The following is an 18250-nucleotide window of genomic DNA, read 5'->3' as shown; positions in this document are numbered from 1 at the left end:
GGAGGAGAGTATGTGCCAAGACGGATGTGTTTAGCCTGCTAGACCAGAAAGTGGGGTGAGGAAGCATCGACGGGGAAACATGGATGTGGAGAGGCCATAGGGGCCAGGTGGGAGGGGCTCTGAGGCTCAGCCTAAGGGGTTTGGACTTAATCCTGCCGGTAGTGGAGACCACTGGGAGCCTTCTCTGCTTGTTTGTGCCCAAGTCTGAGGGGAGCCGCACAAATCACCCAACGATGAAGCAGGCTGAAACAGGCCTGCTTCTGGGGCCACTGTGCGCCCAGGGCTCAGGGGGCTTGAGGAGGGAGGGCGTTTAGGGACCGGCAGACCAGATCCTTCTACAGGCCTGAAATCTCTGCCAAAGGGCGAGCCAGCTGTCTCTGGATCTCCCGTATGTTGGGCCGCCCAGGGGCGTTCCTGTGGTTGGCAGAGAAGAAATCTAAAACCCTTGAGCCTCATGTTTGTTCTTTGTTGGTCTCCACTCCCAGGTGTGGTCCCTCGTTGACTCTCGGGGCTCCAGGTGTGCAGAAAGATCACCTGGCCTTAGAGGTGAGGTTGGGCATAACCAGATGCCCCGGATGGAAAGGTGTCGTGCGAGTGTCCCACTCCCCAGCTCCCACCTGCCCTGAACTCTTCCCCTCCCTGCCATCCCAGAGAGATCCCCAGGGCCCTGCCATCTGGAGGAAAGCTGTCGCCTTGGCTGTGAATGCTGGAGAGCAGGGAGCCCGAATCCCTCCCTGTCCTGTAAAGGAAGACAGCTGGCCTGAACCACAGGTGTCAAATTCCTCTAATCTGGTTTCTCTTCTTCTTACCTGGGATGCAAGGAGGGAGCCTCTCCTGGGGTCTGGGGTGGGTGGTGGCTCCCAATACCAGCATCCCATCAGTCTTTCTTCCCTCGGGGAACCCCATAATGGACTGGGGAGGAGTGAGCATGTGAGTGAGGCACCAGGGTGGTTGCATCTGTGTGTGTGTGTGTGTGTGTGTGTGTGTGTGTGTGTTCAACATGGGAGCTAGTGGAAACGTTTGAAGGTGGAGGGGACACGGTGTAGTGATTCACCCATTCTCCAGTGGGAAAGGTCCTTGTGCCGGCTGGTTCGTCTCAGAGACAGTGCTGACTGTGCGGGAAAGGCCCTTTGATCGCCTCTGGCCCTGAGAGGAAAGAATCCTGTCCTGAAGCTGCATGGAGTGTGGAGGCCAATCCCACACACCAGCCTCCCATCGCTTCTAGAGACTGCCTTCTCTGGATGAGGACAGCCCCGTCCCATGCTGGCCCTGTGTCAGCTTCTGCCCGGGCCTCTTGAGCCAATGTGGCTCAGTACCCCTTAGTGTTAGCAAGCTCTCTGGAGTGTTTGGGGTGGACGTGTCGGCCCCAACCCCTCACGCTGCAATCCCAGTCCTAATGCAAGAAGCCTGGGCCTCCCTGCAGGCCCTGGGCCCCGCCCGCCCCTGAGCTTCTGGTGGTTTCTGCACCTGGGAGAGGTTAAGCTTTCCTGAGAACCAGCTCCGGCTGGGAGTCCTGTTACATTGGGCCACAGGGAGAAGGGAGCTGGAGCTTAGGTTGCTGCCGGCCCTGGGAGGCTCTGGGTGGTGTTAGGTAACAGTTCCAGCCCTCTCCAGCTTTAGGGAGCCTGGCCCCAACCCCCATCACCGGTCCTGAAAGGCAAAATCCTGAGCTAAGTCCTGAGATCTGGCTTCATTCTCTCCAGTGGGCTTTCGGGGGTCCTGAGCCTGTCACCCAACCCTGCGAGGCACGACCCTTACTACCATTTTATGGATGAGCATATTGAGGCTCAGGGAAGGAAGTGACGTGTTCGGTAAAGGCAGAGTCTTGATGGACACTTAGGTCTTCAGCTCGCTGGTCCTGCCCTGCTCTTCCTACTGTTCAGGCTGCCCCGAAACCAGGGAGGGGGGCTTGCCGGGCCGAGAGCCAAAACATCTCTGCTGAATGTGGCTTAACCAACACGGGTCTTCTCCGAGCTCTGTGCACGTGTGAATATGTGTGCATGCACGTTTCCTGTGTGCACGCATGTGCGCCTATGTGGATACGTGTATTGTGTGTGCACGCACGTGTTTCTATGTGTATGTACGTGCATACCTGTTGACATACCTATGTGCCTGTGTGTGCATGTGTGGGGGCGGGGGGACTGAGTGCCTTCGTCTTTGTCACTCCTTGCCCCCGTGGCACCCTGTCTCCCCTCCCTTCAAAGGGAGCTCCCCTTCCTTCTGACCCCTCAGGACCCCCTCCTCTCACCCAGCCCCCTCCCCACCATAAGCAAAGCTGCCATTTAACTTTTTTTTTTTACATTTATTTATTTTTGAGAGACAGAGCACAAGTGGGGTGGGGGTGCAGAGAGAGAGACACACACAGACTCCGAAGCAGGCTCCAGGCTCCTAGCTGTCAGCACAGAGCCCTATGTGGGGCTCAAACTCACAAACCATGAGATCAGGACCTGAGCCGAAGTTGGACGCCCAATCAACTGAGCCACCCAGGCGCCCCTCTGTCATTTAACTCTTGAGGGTCACTTGGAAATCCCTGCCCTTGGCCTTCACTTCTCACTCCTACCCTGGTGGTCCAGGAGGCTGGGAGCAGGATAGGGGGACTAGTGGTTCTGTCTCTAGAGAACAGCTCTTCAGTGCTCTTGGCCTCTGACCTGGGAGAAAGACACCAAGTAGCTGCCCTGATGGGGTTTGGGGGGCACTCAAATCTTGTAGCTGCTAATGGGACCTAGTCCCTCCCCAGCACCCCTCCGGTTTCTTTGTTTTCCAGCTCGGTCTTCTGAGAAAACTCGGTACTGTCTACTGAGTGCCAGAAGCCAGACATGTGGGGACATCTGGCCAATCTCTACAGTCACTGGGCCCCTGCACCTGATCTAGGGGCGGAGATGGAAGAAGAGTCCTGTCCAAGGTCATACAGCTGGGACACACGGCCAGGTGAAGTCTGGGTCTTTCCTCTGTGCTTCAGCTGACGCTCCCTCCAGCCCAGGCTCATTGGTTAGGGGAGACAGTGGGCCCCTGGCTTTCAAAGCAGCCCGTTTTGTGCTGAGCACTTGAGTCCAGGGCTGAGTGTGGAGCATGCTCTCCCCGCCTCCCGGGGCCTTTGCACCTGCTGCTCTGGTTGCCTGGAGGCTTCTCCCCCAGATGTCTGCATGGCTCACTCCCTGACTTCTTTCAGGTCTCACCCTACTTGTGCACTCATCAGAGATGCCCCATGTCTAAAACAGCACTCCGAGCTTTCTCACCCCCCGTCCCTGCTTTATTCCTTATAGCACCTGCCTACCCTCAGCTGACTTCTTACATAGGAAGCCTTCCCACAGAGCCAGCCCCAGCACCCCCTGTCCTGCTCAGCAGGCTGTCGTCTGCTGGTGTCCAGTTAGCATAGGTTCCTGCCTGTGGCTGTGCTCGCCAGCCTTTGCAATGAGCCAGTTGGGCCCCAGGCTGTGCCAAGGGCCCACCGTGTCCTCATCCTGGTTTTGGACCAGGCCCTGCCACTGACAAGTATGATCTTGAGCAAGTCAAGCCCAGCTCTCTGAGCCTCAGTTTCCCCCTCAGAGACAGGGATTATAATCACCTCCTGCAGCTCGTTGCAACAATGAAAAGTTGGCTTATGTGAAAATGCTCTGTAAGCTCTAAAGGGAGGTGGGCAAAGCCATGGGCCACGTGACTGGGGGACACCCAGCCCCAACCCCACACAGTGGTAATAATAATCTTCCCTTCCTCTAGGAAGGACGGCAGGAGAGTAAGATCATGGTGCTCTAGGTCCCTGTATTAGTTGGCTATTGCTGCATAACAAATGATTCCCAGATCCAGCAGCTTGGAATAGCAAACATTGATTATCTCACAGTTGTTGTGGGTCAGAAAATTCGGAGCAGCTTAGCTGGATGGTTTGGCTCAAGGCCTGCCTTGAGGTTACAGGTGGGGCTGCCAGCATCTGAAGCCGACTGGGGCCGGAGGGTCTGTTTCCCGCTCGCTCGCACAGCCATTGGTGGGAGAGCCCAGCATCTCACTGGGTTTTGGCAGAAGGCCCCAGTCCTATGCCGTGAGGGCCTCTTCTTGAGGCTATGTATTCCCACAGTGTAGCAGCTGGCTTTTCCCCAGAGCTGATCAGAGAAAAGGAAGTAAGGCAGAAAAGTTGCAATGTCTTTGATGGCCTAGCTTTGGGTCGTATGTCATCCTCCTTCCTGTGTGGCTCGTGGTCACATAGGCCAGTCCTGATATAGTGTGGGATATCAGGAGGTGAGATCACTGAGGGCCACTCTGGAGAATGGTGGCCAATGTCCCCTGCTCCAGGACTTACACAGTCACTTCATATGCCAGAACCTTCCCTTCCTCCTTCACCCTCACTCTCTCTTCTGTCACTAAAGGCCCATCGTAGGGCCTCTACGATGCCTCTTTGGCCAGGTCCTCAGTTCCTCCCTACTGGCCCTGCCCAGTGAAGATCCTCGTGGCTTCTCTCCTGAGCACCCAGGCTCTTCTGATCCAAAGTGCACATGCCGCACGCAACCTTTGTTGGCTCCCCAGCATATACAGACTCCCAGGTGAGCCCCTCAGCCCCTGTGACTGGCCTCCTCCACCTCTCCAGCCTGAGCTGGTAGGCAATGGGAGAGGCCTGAGGCATCTGTCCCAGGCAGGGTGACCTATTGAGAAAATAGGGTTGTTAAGATATATTTGGACTAGTTTCCAGATCCCTCACTGTCCTAATCATCTTTCTGGTCATTCATTCATTCATTCATTCATTCATTCAAATAGTGACTGAGTACCTACCTGCTAGGTCCTGTGTCAATCCTATGAAGTGAGTGTTATAATTATTTCCATCTTAGAGATGAAGAAACTGAGGCTTGGAGGTGGCATAACCTGTTCAAGTTCCCAGAGTAGGTGGGAATAGTCGTATCTGGCTCCTGATGCCAGGGTCTGAAGCTTCCAAGCATGGACTATGGGGTGCTAAGGATGTCATATGTCCCAAAGAGGCCTCCCTCCTCTGGGCCCTACTCATAAACGCGCAAGAAGCCTGGGCTTGGCTGAATGGGGCATCTTGGCTGTTTTGTGAGGGGTGAAGGCCTTGGCCAGGGCAGAGGCTGTTCTGGAACCAGCTCCAGCCTCACCTCGCTGTTTTCGGCGCCTGGCAGGGCCACTCAGGGTGGAGGCGTTTCTCAGATACAGATACCCTAAACTAAGCCGTCACACCATGCCCCTCTGCCCCATAAAAGGCCACCATGGGGCTCGAGTCCTGGGAAGGCAGGACGGTGCCCAGCACGGGAACTGCCCCTGCTGATTGGCCCTGCCTAGGGCATCTACACCCCTGGCTGCCCAGGTGGGTGCATCCTCAACCCAGGGCAGGTGCAGGGATTAGGAGGCTGGAGACTGAGCGCTAGGAGGTGGCAGGACTGCCCCCACCTTGTCCCTCTGAGGGAAGCCTGGTCCAAGGCAAGGAGGGCAGAGAGCAGGCTGTCCGTACCTGGCAGGACGGTGGGATTGAGACCTGAGAGGAGCTGGGGATGGGCAGAACGGCTTGGAGAAGCCTCGGTGAGGAGGCAGGTAGCTGGTGGGGCTCTGGCATGCCCTCTGTCCACCCCAGCCTGCGGGGGGTTGAGGGGAGGAAGGAGCTGGTGTGGTGCCTGTCCCCGGCCTGCACCAGGCCTGGTGGTGTCATGGGACAAGTCCTGGATAGGGATGCCGAACCGAGGGCTCTAGTCCCAGTCCTGCCAACCCATTTACTGTGTGACCTTGGGCAGGAGCCTCAGCCTCTCTGGGCTGAGTTTTCACATCTCTAGATGAGGAGGTTGCATGTGATGATCTGGAAGTTTTGTCTGTGCTGACTATTTTTAAATTTTTTTTTTTTTTTTTTAGCGTTTTATTTATTTTTGAGACAGAGAGAGACAGAGCATGAACAGGGGAGGGTCAGCGAGAGGGAGACACAGAATCGGAAACAGGCTCCGGGCTCTGAGCTGTCAGCACAGAGCCTGACGCGGGGCTCAAACTCACGGACCGCGAGATCATGACCTGAGCCGAAGTCGGCCGCTCAACCGACTGAGCCACCCAGGCGCCCCTGTGCTGACTATTTTTAAGTTTGTGGAAGGACCAAGTAACGTGCTACCCTCTTCCATTCTCTTCCACCTCACCGGCTCCCACCCTGTCCCAATCCTTTGGCCATTTCCAATTTCCGGCCCTGAGCCCCCAAGCCGAAGACCAGTGACTTCGGGGGAATTTTCCAGAGCCTTGCAGTGCACAGATCTTCACCGTCAACCTCTCTCTTTCCTGGAGGCTGGCTGGGCAGGCATTTTTGGCTTAGAGAAGCAGAGCGGAGTGCCCAAGGCCACACGGCCTGGGAGGCCCAGGGCTGGCCTGTCAAGGGCAGTGCTTACTACACGCGTCTAGCGGGCCTGGGTGGGCAGGGGGGACGCAGGGGAGTGCTGGCCCAGCTGCGGGGTGTCAGGCTGAGTCCCTGGAGAAAGACCCCTTATTTCTCTAGCTCTGCGCTTTCTGGACCATCCACGGGATGAAAATGTATACAGATTCCTGGCCCCTGGCCTCCTGAATGGGGTCCCTGGAATGGTGCATGGGGATTCTTCCGCCTCCTGAGGTTTGCAGCCGCTGGTCTGGATGACCTGGGAAGGGTGGGATGGGGTGAGGCCTCTCTGCAAGCAGGCCTCAGCCCTGCATGGGGGTGCCTGGGAGGCTGGACTCGTAGTGGCCGCTGTCTCGAATTGGGCACCCGAAGACACCTGGCTTGGGCCAGGAGCTAGGAGGGAGTTTATAAGGCATTCTTGCAAAACACATTCAGGGCAACAAGGCCGTAGCTGTTTTCTCTTTCCTGAACAACAGCGTCATCTTTTCTCCTCGACCAGCTTGGCAGAGCCAATGTTGCCAAAAGGATTAAACTAATCCTGTTATCGTCCCTGCGGATCTCCGTGAGGGGCCTGATCGGGTTTCCTTCCTTGTGGGGCATGACCCACCCGCCCTCCGCCCCAAAGCCAAAGGGTTTCTCCAAGGCCCTGGGAAGCTGCCTCTGGGGTGAACAGGGTCTCTGAGACCACATGCGTGCAAAGCCGTTCCTCAGAAATGCACTGAGGGCCGCTTGGGAAAGAATTTTGTGAAAAGTAATCCTGAAAACCAAAAGTGATTGGTAATGAGGGGTTGATCAGTGTCTTTTACTAGAGGGCTAGTCCTCTGAGGTCACTGGTTTTCCCAGGGAGATTTCGCCTGGGCTTCCCGCATGCGAAGCACTGAACCCAGGCGCCCTTCTGTCCCTCTCCTTGCCTTAGGAGCCATTTACTGGTTTCCCCAGCCATGCGGGCTCCCAGCAGTCATCTTTAGAAATCGGAGAACATCCCAGCAGATATTTTCCCCTTCATTCAGCTAGTTACTCAAACCAGCTTTGGAAAGTGGGTAGGCTAGGGGTGCCTGGGTGGCTCAGTCGGTTGGGCATCTGACTTCGGCTCAGGTCATGATCTCACAGTTGTGAGTTTGAGCCCCGTGTCAGGCTCTGTGCTGACAGCTCAGAACCTGGAGCCTGCTTCGGATTCTGTGTCTCCCTCTCTCTCTGCCCCTCCCCTGCTCATACTCTCTCTCTCAAAAATAAATAAACATTCAAAAAATTTTTAAAAATTTAAAAAAAGGAAAGTGGGTAGGATCTCCCCTGTTTCGCAGACAAGAAACTGAGGCCGGGAAATGGGGACAACACACCCAGGGTCAGAGGCACATTTCCCTGAAGCTGCAAGACCCCCGTTTGCTGTAAAAAAAAAAACAAAACAGGGGCGCCTGGGTGGCGCAGTCAGTTAAGCGTCCGACTTCAGCCAGGTCACGATCTCGCGGTCTGTGAGTTCGAGCCCCGCGTCGGGCTCTGGGCTGATGGCTCAGAGCCTGGAGCCTGTTTCCGATTCTGTGTCTCCCTCTCTCTCTGCCCCTCCCCCGTTCATGCTCTGTCTCTCTCTGTCCCAAAAATAAATAAACGTTGAAAAAAAAAATTAAAAAAAAAAAAAAAAACAAAAAAACAAAAAAAAACAAAACAAAAAAACCCCTGAAAATTATGGCTAAAAACACAGTGAGTGAGCTTTAACTTCTCTGTCATTATAAAACATCCATCTGTGACTTTATTTCTCAAAATGGAACAAAATCTGGGTCATGGTATTTGTAATATTCTATCCTTTTTTCTTATTTAAAAAAAATTTTTTTTAATGTTTATTTATTTTTGAGAGAGAGGGAAAGAGCACGAGCAAAGGAGGCGCAGAGAGAGACTGAGACAGAATCCGAAGCAGGCTCCAGGCTCTGAGCTGTCGGCACAGTGCCCAACGTGGGGCTTGAACGAGCCATGAGATCATGACCTGAGCCGAAGTCAGACGCTTAATCGACTGAGCCACCCAGGCGCCCCTTACGTCCTTTTTTCTTAAAGGGGGCCCCAGTGTGCATCGGCCCTTGGGAAACCTGCTCCAGTCCTGCCAGGGTCCCTCAGGGCCAAGTGGCAGGATGGTGGCTCCAAGGCAGCTTGGAGCTTTCCTTCTACCTCCTCCTGTCCTTCCTCCTGCCCCTCCCTACCCCCACCCTGATCTCGTTCCCACTGTCCTCAAGATGATGGGTTGGTATGTTTCGCCTGCTCTGTGTTTCTCTGCAGAGGTGGGTGGTGGGTTCATGAGAACTGATTGGCATAGATATTCTTACTTCATATGGTACTTGGAAAATAAGTCTATAATCTCTGTTAAAAGGGATTGGATTAACTCATATTGTAAAGGTGGAAACGGCACGGGATGTATGTCAGCTCATTCAAAGGGAACTTGAGCCAGCCAGAGATTTCACAGATGGATGGGTTGCCTGAAAAGGCAGCGAGTGCCTCGTCAGGGGGTGCATGCAAAAAGTGGCTGGAAGCCATGAGTTACTGAAAAAGTAGATTCCAAATTTGGGGAGGGGTGGCGTGTAAGGTTTTCAACACCTCCAGGACCCTGCGAGTCTGTGAGGGCGGGTGCATGGAAAGAGACCAATGCAGGATAGAGGTGAGTGAGCACACAACGAAAGGTCTCAGGGCTGGGTTTGGGCAGGAAGAGGCTTGGAAGTGAGGGTGGCCTTGGCTGGATGAACACTCTGTCAGCTCAGCGTTGCCACATTTGGGGCAAGCGGTTGTCACCAGGGTGGCTCTCCTGACATTCCTCCCAGCTGTTCTCTGCCCTGTGGTGAGGCTCTTGTTTTTTTGTTTTAAGTTATTTCTTTAAGTTTGTTTATTTATTTTGAGAGAGACACAGAGAGACAGAGAGAGAGAGAGAGAGAGAGAGAGAGGTGGGGAAGGGCAGAGAGAAGGAGAGAGAGAGAATCCCAAACAGGTTCTGCATTGTCGGCACGGAACCCGATGCGGGGCTCGATCTCATGAACCACAAGATCACGCCCTGAGCTGAAAACCAAGTCAGACACTTAACCGACTGAGCCACCCAGGCGCCCCGAGGTTCTTGCTTTCTGAGAGCCTGTGTCTGCGCCAGGATGCTCGGGCCAGCTCAGCCCCTGCCCCTGCTGGATGCAGTGTAAGATACCTCCACGGGGGTAGGCTTCTCCAGGTGGGACCCCGGAAGAAGATCTGCTCGTTACCTTCACACAGGTGCCACAGAGGTAGAACCTGACAACCCAGAGGGACCCGAGAGCCTTACCTACAGCACGTCACACATCAGACCAGGTCAGAGCCTCAGTGTCCTCATCTGTATTATGGGAACATTGGTACACACCTTTTGAGATCGTGTGAGGTTTTAGTGAGATCTGTGGTTCTCAAACCTCAGCCTCCAACAGCATCCCTTGAGAGGGGGGCTTTCATTGACACACAGATTTGGGGATCCCCTCTCCCCCAGAGTTGCTGATTCAGTGGACTTGGGAAGAGGTCTGAAAGGTGGCATTTCTAGCCAAGTCCCAGGTGTGATGCTGGTTTGGGGACCACACTTCGAGAATCACTGAACTATACCGGTGTCCAGGAGACCACCAGCCCCTCCGGGCCGGGGATCAGCTCTACCCTACTTCTGTTTCTGCGAGGTGGCCGCTCAGGGCGGGCGCACGGCGGGTGCTGTCAGTACCTGTGGGCGAGCCGTGAATGGAAGCCAAGGAGTCTCCTCCTCAGAGGCCCTTCGAGATGGTTGTCAGCGGGTTCCGGTCGCCATAGCAACAGCCGGCCGCAGCTCGGCGATTTGGGGAAGTAACCACTTACGGGGCTCTTTGCGATATTGGGGAAAGAGTGCAGAGGTCCTGTCCTAGAGCACGTGGACAAGAACGTGGGCAATGTGGCTTTCGAAACCTCCCTTTGCCAGGCCACTGTTTTGCTGTTTGCTGGCAGTGAAAACTACCAAGGATTTAAACTTTGGTTGCATAACAGAGAAAGGAACAAAGGGAAGGGTGGGTGTGTGGCTGGGTAGGGAGTGAGAAAGAGAAGAGAATCCTTATTCCTGAGAACCACAATGCGCTTGGCCTTGACACACATAGACCTGTGTTATCCTCACCCAGGCCCTAAGGGACCACATCACACGGGCCCTCCCAGGACCCTTCCAAGGCCACACAGCTCACAGGGCCTTGGCAGTCCAGATTGGAAACCCAACCTGCTGTTGCCAAAGGCCATGTTTGTTCCTTCACTTCAGGGCTGCCTCTTTGAAACTGTTGAACTTTGGACATGGTTTGAGGGACCCGGGGGTGTGGGAGTAGCAGGGAGGCGGTGAGGAAGCCTTGGGGGGAAGTGTCTTCAACACCTCCGGGAGCCAGGCCAGTAGGTTTGGTCGTATCCTGGACTTCGCCCTTCGGAGCAACCGCCCCCTCCTCTTTATTCGCTTTCGTGTTTGGATCCACCTGAGCCACACTTCGGATGACTCACCCCCACCCCCAGTTCTGGCCAAGTTAACCCAGTAAGGCAGTGGTTCTTGTATTCCCATGTGCTGATCGATTTAAAGTTTCAATTTCTGTCTTGCCTGCAGACATCCTGACCCAGTGGCTGGGGGTAGGGGTGCCCTAGGAGTTGGCATTTAACAGGCCCCGTGATGACTCTGTTGGAGGCAGCCCGTTGCCTGACCTTTGAGACATCCAGAGCCTCTGCCTTCCCCTGTATGTTCCAGGTGCCTTCTGGAAGCCCCCAGGTTTCAGGGCCTTCTTATTCTAGTGCCCCAGCCACTTCTGCCCTCTCCTCTCTGCTGTTCCCTGGGAACAATTTATCCAGCCCCCACACCACTGTGTACACACAGGAGAGCCACAGCTGTCCCCAGCTGGCCAGCACACCCTGCAGCCAGCTCGGCCACATACACCTGGCTCATTAAGCCCAGCAGTCCGCCCCTCTGCTCTGTTTCATAAGGACCTGGCTCACGACCAGAGGCCTGAACTGGGAGGCTCTGCGCAGGCCAAGCCAGCTGTCCCTGACATCAGAAAGGAACTGTGATGTCTTGAGCCCTTTGGAAAAGGGATTTGGGCAGAGAAGCATCCCATCTGTGGAGAAAAAACTGACTTTGGGGTGCCCCAGCCAGAAGGGGCTGCTGCTCTAGTTCCCTGCCTCAGTTTCCTCCCCTGTAAGAGTGGGGACAAGACCAAGGGCTCGTCGAAGAGCTTCAGGAAGTCCAGGGTCCTAGGCATGAGGTTTGGCCGTGGGCTTCGAGGTCAGGGAGGTGCGTCTTCAGACTCTACCCTCCTCTCCTCTTTGACAGTGAGGCTCACCTGTGTACTGGCCTTCTACCCCGCTGTCACACATCCGTCCTTTTGCTCATGATCACAAGCCTCAGGATGCCTGTGAGAAGTGGCAAAGGCAGGCACAGGATACCTGCCCCCGCCCCCACCCCCCATTTTGCGGATAAGGAAACTGATTTCTTATCCAGGAAGGGAAATAAAGAGACTAACCACGCATCTGGTTAGCAGTCAAAGCAGAATTTGGCCCTTGACCTCCTGATGGAGGTTCTGTGCATCTGTGCTTGGGTGACTGCCTCATCCCCGGCCCTGCAGGTATCAGGAAATCTGCCTGTGGCATCGGGAAATCTGCAAAATCATTTCCCCTGCATGCTTACGGAAACCTCCCGAGGGAAGAGGGCCAGGGCGATGCTTAATTTGACAGACTTGGAGGGCCCTGGTGGCATTTCAGACACCACGTCAGAGAGCTGGTGTGACACTTAGCATTTTTTAGCAGTGAGGAGGCTGCCTTCAGTTTACCAGCCGCACCCCTCTGCATCTGTGGGCGGTGTCAACCCAACTTCTCTGAGCGCCCAGCTGACCTACGACCCACTTTGCTGTCAGCACAGAGCCCGACGGTGGGGGCCCGAACCCATAAACCGTGAGATCATGACCTGAGCTGAAGTTCCACGCTCAACCGACTTAACCACCCAGGCGCCCTGGGCATGAAGACTCTTAAAGAAACTCCAAGGTCATGGGGCACCTGGGTGGCTCGGTGGGTTAAGTGTCAAACTTCAGCTCAAGTCATGATCTCACAGCTCGTGAGTTCGAGCCCGGTGTCAGGCTCTGTGCTGACAGCTCAGAGCCTGGAGCCTGCTTCGGATTCTGTGTCTCCCTCTCTCTCTGCCCCTCCCCATTTGTGCTCTCTCTGTTTCTCTCTCTCTCAAAAATAAATAAACATTAAAAAAAAAAAAAAAAAGAATCTGCGTGCCCATGAAAGAGGAAGCCTGAGTCAGAAGGAGTAGAGAAGAGTCAGGCCCCTGGAACAGGGGCCCCGAGAGGCTAAGGCCAGAGCCCTCAGCAGAGGGGGCTGCCTGGGCACAAGTGTGGGGAGTCCATACCAACCTGGGGAATGGTACCACTCCAAAGTAAGAGCTGAACAGAGACCTCAGGAGCTGAGTGGGTGTCCCAGGGTAGGGGTTGGGGGGAAGGGGGGGTTGGGGAAGATCCAGCCTGACACTCCCAGGGATGGGGTGAGGTGGGAAGGGTTTGAACAAACTTGACAAGCTCACATGGGCACCAGGTTTGTCATTGTTCACACTTACTAGTTGTAGGATCTTCGGGAACTTGGGACAAATCCCTTCACTCTCTGAGCCTTTGTTTACTCATCTGTCAAGTGGCGATAAAAGTGTATACTTTTTTTTAAATGTTTATTTTTTCTTAAGAGAGAGCGAGAGAGAGCACGCAAGCAGGGGAGGGGCAGAGAGACAGGGAGACACAGAATCCGAAGCAGGCTCCAGGCTCTGAGCTGTTAGCACGGAGCCCAATGCAGGGCTTGAACCCACAAACTGTGAGATCATGACCTCCCCTCAAGTCGGACTCCTAACTGCCTAACTGACTGAGCCACCCAGGCGTCCCACGTATACTTCTGAGAGAAGATTTGCAGTAACATGTAGAGAGTGATGAGCCCAGAGCTTGGGATCTATTTGGTACTCAATAAATGGTAGTTAGTCCCCTCTATCCCATAGCAAGTGGGAGCCCATTACAAGTGCTCAATAAGCATTTGGTTCTATAGAACAAGAGAAGGTTCCAAGGGATCATGGTGATCAAAAGGTAGTGATACAAGGTAAGATTAGCTTTGGAGGATGCTACAGTTTAAAGGCTGCTCCCAGGGAAAGACACTTTGTCTGTTGCAGTGCAATGAGTTTTCACATTGTTCATGTTCTGGAGAACCTTATGGGGGAAATGTGTGGGACTGGACTGCCTGCAGCAGATAATAGCCCTGGTGCCCCCCCCCCATCACTCCCTTAAAAGATCACACATTCACAATGAACTGTTAATGCGGTCACACCTGCACCTGTTCAGTGGCAATAGCTCCCCCGCTCCAAAACCCAATAAACCAGGGCCCTGGGCAGGCCACCAAGTCCTTGTCCTGCAATGACCACAGTCCAGTCCCTAGCTCCCACCGACCCCAGTCTAGTCTCTGTAACTCCAGCCCACCTTTCCCGAATCCTCTGTGGCTCATCTAACACATGCCTCCTGTTGCCTGTATTTGGCAAGACTTGGGGGCAGAGAGATAGACAGAGGAGACCCCAGACACAGACATGACCTGGACGGACTCCAGATCAAAAGGAGACCAATATTCTGGAGATGTGACTTAAAGTAGGAAATAGTTGGGGCCTTGGAGGGCTGGACAGTAGTAAGAAGCCATCACTCCAGGAGGGCTAAGGGCAGCTTTTCGGAGGTGGGCACATTGGTGGGACACAGACATATAAACATGAAACAAGAATGACATTCCTGATGGCTCAGAGGAGTAAAGATACACAGCGCATACCAGGATTTGTTCAATCTTGCTGGAGTATAGAGTTTGTGGAGGAAAGTCATAAAGACCAAACTGGAAAGATAAGGCTGGCTTTTGAACACCCTTGCATTCCAGACTAAGGAGATCCATCCTTTCCACACACTTTGATTGTGCACCTGCTATGAGGACTGAAACAGATAGGAACTCACACTCCGTCCTTGACAGTGACTTGTCTGAATGGGGGCAGGGGGTTGTTCAAGAACCCTGGAGGGGGTCTCTGCAAAAAGCTTGATAAACCAGATCCAGGGAGAGACAGAAGACCTGTTTCTTTTACATCATGCCTGGGTGGGGCGGGGTGGGGGGGGGGAATGAACCTTTGGAAAGAGGGCAGCTGCACAGGAAGAGCCCTGAAGTCACAGGGCTGATTGGCTCATCTGTGCACACTCTGCCCAATGTTACAGCAATGTCAATGCCGCTTGTTGCCTGGACTTCCCACGTGAGACAAAGCCAAAAACACGTATAGAATGTAAACATTATCAAGCTCATTCGTGAAAATGTCGAGGGGCAGACGGCTGAACGTGGGAAGCAGAGGTGGGGGCACAGAGCAACAAGGACAAGGATACATCATGATAACATCATGGAGTATGAAGAGATATGCCTGCAGTGGATGGACGGAGAAAGGTCCAAGGCTGCTGCTTCAATTATAAAGATGACTAGTAGAGGAAGTAAAGTAAGTTATAAGTAATTATGTTGACATGCGCAGGCAAGGGAGACAGGTTGTGGTTTTAATGACCATTAGCAGGACTGAAGAGGTAACACCTCAAATATGGGACAACAGTCAGCCACAAAGACATTTATTTACCAGCATGGAAATAAGGACCAGAATAAAGTGCTAAACAAGTTAAGAGGTGATTCTTTCTGGGCAGTGAAGATAAAGGGGAAAAGGAGGAGAATTGGCAGGAAACTCTTGTCCGAAACCCACATGTGTCTGATTTTGATTTCAGAAAAATCAAGTGTGTAGTTACTAATCTTTAGGGACTGGGAACCAGTAAAAGAATTGGTTCTTTGGCCAGAGACAAGGTTGTTTGGGTATTTTTAAAAAGTGTGTATGCATTCAACTTAGGGTAAGTAAATAGTGTTTTCTTTTTCTTCTTTTTAAATTCTTTTTTAAATGTTTTAAATGTTTATTTTTGAGAGACAGCGAGACACAGAGTAGGAGTGGGGGAGGGGCAGAGAGAGCTGGAGACACAGAATCGGAAGCAGGCTCCTGGCTCTGAGCTGTCAGCACAGACCGGGCCAATGCGGGTCTCCAACTCACGAACCCGCGAGATGGTGACCTGAGCTGAAGTCGGACGCTCAACCGACTGAGCCACCCAGGCACCGCAGCAACTTTCTCTAAAAACACAAACAGTAGGTCTCTACAACTGCTATCACTTTCATTTTTTAAAATCAATTTATTCGAGATTGTTCTATGTCAGCAGTGAACTTCCTCATTTGTCCTTTTTACAGCTGGGTGATATTCATGTACTGATGTAGCAACAATAAATGACAGTGTCTATTTCCCCATGGCTCCGCCCACAGTGTCTCATCAAGTTTTTGGGGTTTGTCATCATCATAGATTAAAAAGGTTATCCCACACTGGGTGTTGTATGGAAACCATTTTGACAATAAATTTCATATATTGAAAAAAATAAAAAAATAAAACTCCTAAGGAAAAAAAAAAAAAAAAAGGTTATCCCGAGTTTTGGTTTGCATTTCTTTTACGTGTGGGGTTGAAAAACTCTTCCTATGGTGAAAGGCCATTTGTATTTCTTTTTTTCTGTGAACTGATGATTCATATCTTTTGTCCACTTATGTTAATTTGTATTTCCTCATTAATTAGTGCAGCTCTTTATGAGGGAAACTAGTCCTTTGATTCTTAATAATAGCAAATATTTTCCATTTGTCTTTTGACTTTGCCTGTAGGTCTTTTTTTTCTTTTTATGTTTATTTTTGAGAGACAGAGAGAGAGTACGAAAGCAGGCGAGTGGCAGAGGGAGAGGGGGGTGGGGACAAAGGATCAGGAGCAGAGAGCCCGATAGGGGGCTTGAACTCATGAATTCAGAGATCATAACCTGAACCAAAATTGGATGCTTAACCAACGGAGCCACCCAGGTGCCTCCCGTCTGCAGGTCTTTGGCACACAAGTTTTTATTTTTATGTAGGCAGATTTCCCAACCTTTCATTTATGTCTTTTGGAGTTTGTCATAACTCAGAACTCCCTTTTGGAGATTAACAGGAAATTCTCCAATGTTTCCTTGTAGGACTTTGCCTTTTTCTTCTTTTTTACATCCTTTAAATTTTTTATCCACCAGGAATGTATATTGGTGTGGAGTGTGAAGTGTGTACCCAACCTACTTTTTTTTCCAGCGGGCCAGCGAGAGTGTGTTCTGGGGAGGACGAGACAGGGACAGGAAGGCAGGAGAGTGAGCAGAGAGGTACGTGAAGAAGCTTCCCTGGAAGTGGGTGTAGAAGAAACCGGAGTGACACGCACAGTCTTCAGGAACCGCTGACATCATCCAGGTGAGAGTTGAACCCAGGGAAGCCTGAACTAGGGCAGAGGCAGCAGATAAGGTGAGAAGGAGGAGGGAGGGTCCTGGATATAGAATCCATAGGACTCGGTTACTGGTTCAATGGGGAAAAGCACCAAGGTGTCTGTTCCTGCCTCAGTGATCTATGATTAGCGATCAGTGTCGTAATTTGTGGCTTCACGGAAGCAGGGTACAAAGATTCAGAGTCAAAGGCTGAAGCCTCCCAGGGACACCCAGGGAAGATGTTCAACAAGATATTGGGAAGGTGGGAGGGAGTAGCAGAGATCTGGAAGAGGAATTTCCCCACCCCTCTCTTGAGGGCCAAGTGAAAGAGTTACACCTTTCCTTGCTTGGTTGGACAGGGTGCACCTCACCCTGAGGGCTATTACATTTATCACATCTGTTGGAGGGACTTGTTCAATGGGATGGATCAGACTGGTTCTTGACAGACTGGCTCCAGAAGCCTAGAACTGGGGCCGCAGGAATAAGCTCTCTCAAAGTATTGTTGTTGGTTGGCTGGTCCCGTCTTTAAAGATGGAGAATGGGCTCTGAAAGAAGTGAGTTGCCCACCGTTCCAAAAGGAATTTGCAACAGAGCCTCTACTACTACCGCTATGACGACTACTACTACTGGCAACGACTTCCATTTCTAGACCACTTACTACTGCACTGAGTTAAATCTTTTAGAAACACAAGTTATATCGCCTAGTCCTCCAAAATCAGTAACAGGCTCCCAGAGGTCAGCGCACAGAGCCTGATGCGGGGCTCAAACTCACAAAACCGTGAAATTATGACCTGAGCCGAAGTCAGGAGTAGGACGCTTAACCGACAGAGCCACCCAGGCGCCCCCAGAGGTGGGGTTCTTAACCACGACCAAAGCAGCCGGACCTTTCCAGCCAGAGGCTCCCTCTGCCTCCTCTCCGCCTCCGCGGTCCAGTGCTCGCCCCCAGCCTGATCACTTCCCGTCCCCTACCCCAAGCGGGCCCGCATTCCCGTCCGGGCCCTCCGCGAACTGGGTTAGGGAACTGGGCCGCGGAGGAGAGGAAGCGCGAACACACGCAAGCGGCAGCCGGCAGCAGCAGGCCAGACAATCTCGGCGCACAGCCACGGCCCCGCGGTGACCCACGAAGCGGGGCAGCCCGCCCGGGTACCGGTAGCGTAACGAGCACCGAGACGCCCGCCGTCAGGAGAGCCCCGCGCCAGGCTCTCCGGCCCGGCGGCGGGGCGGGACCGCTGAGGGGGCGCGGCCGGGCCGGACCGTACCAACAGCTCGGATTTGCGGGGGGGGGGGCGGGGCGTGGGCGGAGGAGCCCGGCTCTGACAGCGCGCGCGCGGCTCGGTGGGGCGGGGCGGAGTCCCGAAGGTCACGCCTCCACCCCCGCGGCCGGCGCGGGCTGTGGTAGCGCCTCAGTGGTGCGGGCCTGCGTCCTGCTCAGGTGGCCACAGTGTTGCCGGGCCGCCCGCGGTGAGTGCGTGCTTTCGTGGGTGTGGGGTTGAGAGGTCAGGGCGCCGGGGCTCTGGGTGTCGGCGCTCCTGGGTCCGACCGCTTTCGGCCGCTTCAGCTGCCC

At 53.4% G+C, this 18250-nt stretch overlaps 1 protein-coding gene across 1 annotated transcript in view; it reads left to right on the top strand.

The window, feature by feature from the left end:
- Positions 1-18126: 18126 nt before the first annotated feature.
- Positions 18127-18250, top strand: part of LOC124519228 (NADPH--cytochrome P450 reductase) — a 63041-nt gene continuing 62917 nt past the window's right edge. The window contains exon 1 of the mRNA XM_047089326.1: positions 18127-18147. The gene's annotated coding sequence lies outside the window, so the exon portion shown is untranslated. The remainder of the gene's footprint in view (positions 18148-18250) is intronic.

Source organism: Lynx rufus, unplaced genomic scaffold (genome assembly GCF_022079265.1).
Source record: "Lynx rufus isolate CCGP_SWC_20201006 ecotype Redwood Valley unplaced genomic scaffold, mLynRuf1.p SCAF_27, whole genome shotgun sequence".
NCBI classification, from domain to species: Eukaryota; Metazoa; Chordata; class Mammalia; order Carnivora; family Felidae; genus Lynx; species Lynx rufus.
Note: the sequence above shows the minus strand (reverse complement) of the source record. Positions and strands in the feature narration are given on the sequence as shown.